This window comes from Temnothorax curvispinosus, unplaced genomic scaffold (assembly GCF_003070985.1).
Source record: "Temnothorax curvispinosus isolate PA1 unplaced genomic scaffold, ASM307098v1 QBEX01009415.1, whole genome shotgun sequence".
NCBI classification, from domain to species: domain Eukaryota; kingdom Metazoa; phylum Arthropoda; class Insecta; order Hymenoptera; family Formicidae; genus Temnothorax; species Temnothorax curvispinosus.
The window spans coordinates 1-5,828 of record NW_020219195.1 but is presented as its reverse complement, the minus strand read 5'-3'; positions in this window follow the sequence as shown (position 1 = coordinate 5,828).

Below are 5,828 nucleotides of genomic sequence, written 5' to 3'. Positions count from 1 at the left end.
AATTAGATTTTTCCAAAAAGAATTAAGGTCGTCGTTTTTTAAAAATAAAATTGTATGATTTTTTTATCTGGTATGATTCTTCTAGTTATTCCACATGTACAGGGTGTCCGACGGAAAGTTATTAAAACTATTAAAATCAAATAAAATTAAATAAAAGTTTTCCATTAACCAGAATAGTAGACTCAAATAAAACTTCCAAATACCTTCCAAATCCCTCTATCAGTCGCTACCTCTCTTCTTTCACCGGTGTGAGTCACCGGTCATATTTTTCCGTACTTGAGCGCAAAATATGAGCGATAAAAATGAAGATCATGGTAAATATTAAAAACATTTAATAAAACAGTTTTGATGTATCTGACAGTAAATAAAATAACACATTATTGTTTAGCCAAATGCTTATTCAAACATTTACGCGAATATAAATATTTTTTTAGAATTCGATCTCTGAATGTAAGGAGACATATGTCAGTTTGTTTAGGCAATTAAGTGTAATCATTGATATGAGACAAAGAATATTCCTGCAAAAAATTTGCACTGTTTGAAAATGAATGGGTTCGTGGCGTGCTTTACGAGCTCGTTCATATATATATATATATATATATATATATATATATATATATATATACATATATATAATGAAACATTATATATTCTCTAGTTTCGCCAATGATGTTTATATGTTATGACTTTGACGGATATGACTTTATGGTTGTTTACAATACTTGAAAGCTGTTTTGGTTTGTAATATGCTTAGTTTGCTCGTAATATACTGAGTGAGTTAATTCGAAAAAAAATTAAAAAATTCCTAAACTTTGGAGTCGCAAAAAATCTTTTTGGTACATGTTTTTTTTATCTAAAAAAAAACATATTTACAAAATTTGACCTAAATCTGAGCACGGACGTTTTCGGAAGTTTCGCCAGGAATAATAGAAAATAACGTGTCACAGACTAAATTATTTTATAAAAGAACGCGTTCGATATCCGAGGAAAATGCTGCACAATATATTATCAGCGCTTCGAAATATAAGCGCACACAACTACTTTTTCAACATTTTCTTCTGAATATAAAGTGAATAAAGGGCATGTGGAAAGATGTACGCAGTTAGAATTCGACAGAAAAAGAATTTGCCAATCTGCAATTAAAAATTGCGGACAAGATAAGACTAGGTACTATACGATTTAAAACTCTCGGTACTAATTGGTCAATTGGCTTACTGCTTGAGTTTCATTGTTTAAATTTTTCTATGTGTGTAATGTTTTGGTTTATCACATCTTTTATTACGGTGCAAATGTATTTCAATGTTAGTTAAAGTCGAAAATTTTGATATAATAAATATCAAAGCCCCAATAATTATTTGAGTTACATAATCTAATTTACTTTAGTCTACGTCAAGTTCTGATAATTTGAATTTGTTATTTCAGAATTAGTTAAAGTTATCTATTGACATTAGGTAAGCTTCGCGCGTTTAGTCTCATAAGCGGACACCAGTGTTAACTATATTCTTATGCATTATCAGTTCAATATTTTTGACAAATTAAAAATGTGAAAATATTAGTTATGGGGTTATGGGGTTTTGAGGGTTATAAGATCAAGGGATCATGGGGTTAATAGTTTATGAGGGTTTTAGGGCCAAACAGCTTAATTATTGAGATGAGACAAGTCGTATAAATCATATGGTAAGATCACTTCATCAGGTTTTTGAGTGATTTTGCTTATGGGGTCATAGAGTTTTTCAAAAAGGCCACTCAAATTTCGAAAGCCCTTGCTTATACGAACATTTTAAGCCCAAACGCAATATTGTAAGTCGCTTCAATTTTTGGACAGAGGGAGGGGCCACTTGACGTGGAATGTCACAATAATATTTATTATTAATTATAATATTGAAAAAACTGCCTAGTCGAAAGAGTCAGAGCAGTAATAAGCTTCTTGTACAGACTTTTTGATAGAATTCCTGCGTGGAGCTGATTTTTTTTTATTGCATTAAACTGATTTTGAGTCCGTTTCAAAATTAATGTGGTGAGCTTCTTTTATCCCCTCAATTTTTTAAATCCTTTTTTTTTTGCATTGAGGTTTTTACTTTTTCCTCAGCAGTGTATGAAATGGAAAATGCTAAATAATTTAGGACAAACTCATATATATTTATTTAACGTGTATTTTTTAAATAAAAATTTGGCGACGATTCTTGAATCGCAGGATCAAGTAGCTGCTCGTAAGTTAATTTTTTACAGTAGCGAGTGAGAGTTTGAACATTTATTTCGGATTAACGCCATTTTTGCGAAAAGATTCTCGCTCGATTTTTAATCTTTAATCGCTCTAAGTATAATTTTATTAGATATATCTACCTTAGCCGTGTTCCTTTTGTACTTATGTATAAAAAAAGACAATCCATCATTGAAGTCTGTGGACATATTACTCCATCAAAAATAAAACAGATAGCCCCGACCACATTTTTCAGTCTTTAACATGTTGCGAGCTGCGAATTTTAGATTTAACGTTTCTCACATCTGATAACTATATATTAATTGATAATATTATAAATTTCTTGTCTTAATTTGAGTTAAATTATTATCGCACAACAAATTTTTGAATCGTCGAAAAATGTTGATAATTTCTTTCGCTTTAATTTTTGTAACGCATGTTGTGTCCGTGAAAAGCATCGCAAGATAACAAAAGCTTCTGAATCTCTTACGTAGAGCTTTTTTCAATTATTTGTTGGAATGGTAGAGATATCTATCTGTTAACACCTGAGATAGCAGTACTGTAGACGCATAGCTCCCGTAGACAGATGGCCTTTTCCCTATTGTAGAAAGAAAGCTAACTGACTTAACTGTTAGATTTAAACAGCTAGTATGTCAATATTTATGTTTAGTAAAGGTTCGCATGTGTCTCTTAGACCTTCCCCAAATAGTTAAATCGAACATTTCTTTTGGTAGAGTCGATATGTCATATTTAGTAATACACGCTCCGTGATACTGTAAGGATATAATGCCGCAGATTACAAATAATACGGCGTTGAGTTATTTTGTAACATTAAAGAATGCTTACGTAAAGTGCAAGATGAAATCATGTGGTAATAAGGTTATTTGGAGATATTCTGCGAAAGAACACTTAATTAAAATACATGATATGTATGAAGAAGAAGACGAACGAACATGGAGAAACGACACCTACTTACTTTGGCAATATTTTTCAAGAGAAGAAAGCTTTTGGGCAAGATGTGAATTTTGTGGCAGTTTAGTTTTTGTATATAAAGGATATCATTTAGAGAACCACTTGAATAATTGTAATAAAAATGGCAAAAATGCATTAGCTAAAATACAAGAAGACGTTACTTGTAGTTGGCTGTCGCAATATTTCACATTTACAGGCCGTAATGCATATTGCAAGATTTGCAAGTTCCAAAATTACAAGCGTTATATTTTCAGAATATTTGAAGGAAGAGATGTCTTAGAATCTCACGTGAAACATCATTATGAAAACGGAATAATACAACAATTTGTACATGAAACAAATTATGCCGGCCCAAGTTTTTATCACGATAATACACATACTCAATCTCTTAGAAATCGAGAAGCTCAACAGGGGTAAACATCTCAGATATTAATATTTTATTTATTGTAAATTTTTAATATATTTTCTATCGTGTGTGTACATATAATATAAAAAAAGTTAATATCTAACATTTAAAATATAGAGACTGTACAAATTTCAATTTTATATTTAACGTATATTTTTTATAAAAATTGTAATTATTTGAATTAAATAACATTATTGAACAAATTTATATCAAGTTTATATCAATTCAAACATGCTCTTACATATTTATTATCTAATATATTCAGTGATTGATAGATATTCTCATAAACAATTAAGTAACTGCGCAAGTATAACAGAATTTAATAGGAATTGTGTTTAAACATTCCATTTTAAGAAATATATGTGAATAATAAGAGTCAATGATCAAGTAACATACATGACTGCAATATATGATCTTGTAATTTCAATTACATTAGTAGTAAATTATATACTAAAGATGGTCTAAATATTACCTAGACCGATATGTTTATAAATTAAGGTAACTCCGGTATTTACGCCGCGCGAGGATTTACGCTGCAGAAATAGAAGGGATAGAGATACTTGCTCGCAATCACACTGTTATGTGCCTTTATGCCATGTTAGTAATTTCAGTTCTTTACTGTTAACATTAACGAAACCGTCGTGAGTTGAATTGATTTCTCACCGTAGTAAGTAGCGCGATGATATATTACAACCTATGTAAAATGAATACTGTAGGGAATGTAAAAAGTTTAATGGTTATTTCATGATACATAAGTGTAAAGGGATAGTAAAGGATGGAATACAGCAAAATACAAGTGCATATAGCTCTTATATTCTTTATTTAGCTTGATATCTTGTATATCCCTTCTGTTCAGGATATATGGCATTTTAGCATGCGAGGTTTATGCCATAGTACAGACGCTTTGTAAAAATCGAAATCTCCTATGTGTTCTTTTTCTTTCTTTTTATTGGATCGTATATACCAATAACCTTTAATGTATCTATTGTTCTTTTTTTTCTTTAAAAAATTTTTTAGTTTTATAATTTGTCCATCATTCTCACATCTTAATAAACTTCTTACACACATTTTAAAACTTATTATGACATTTTATTGCCTTAACTATAGACATTATTTGTAATTTTTTATAAAGCGTATATATATTTCACCCATGAATGTCATTTATCCCAGCCCTATGGGATATATGGCAAAAATGCAAGGGTTTCTAAAAGTTTTATTATATTAAATACAAAGAATGAATGAGAAAGACTCTATTTTTATATTCGACAACGTTTGGCTAATGTCAATTCGTGACAATTCGACCATTGGTTTATTTGGTCAGATTAATCGTCAAGACTTTTTCGACCATGGTGTTTTGGTCTTTTTAAATTGACAAAAAATGAATATTTCATATTTCTATTTTTTTTATAGTAGTAGACAGTATAAAGTTTTTATTGGTATAATTTATTTGTTTTAAACATAATAAATAGTACTCGATAAATTAAGTTTCTTTCTAATGCGGCGTATATACCGGAGTTACCCTATAACTTTTTCAATACATCGACACAAACACTCAGTTATTTATGGCTCTAAGCTCCTTTTATTTGATTTATTAATTTCTGGATTTCTTTATACTTTTTCAATCACATATTACATTTCAATGCAGACCTGTAGCAAGCACTTCAAGGTCAACGGATTACGTTACGAATCCCCTTGAGGAACAAATTTATCAACCATTTCCTTTGCCCGTTCAATCACATGGACCAGCGATAGGAGATACAGGCGCCTCTTATGAGTAATTATATTTGTTTTGATTATATTGCAATAATATTATACTATTTAAATATTGACTTCTCGCACGATGATAATTTACACAACTGTAATATTTTAAATAATTACTTTCCCCTTTCTGTTTTTAACCACATTCACTTCAATACAGATCTAGTGTAGCAAGATCAACGGATTACAATATGAATCCCCCTCAGGAACATCAAATTCATCAACCATTTCCTTTGCCCGTTCAATCATATGGACCAGCGATAGGAGATATAGGCGTATCTTATGAGTAATTATATTTGTTTTGATTATATTGCAATAATATTGTATTATTTAATATTGACTTCTCCACACGATGATAATTTACAACTGTACATATTTTAAATAATTACTTTCTTTTTTCTATTTTTAACCATATTCACTTCAATGCAGACCTAGTGTAGCAAGATCAACGGATTACAATATGAATCCCCCTCAGGAACGTCAAATTCATCA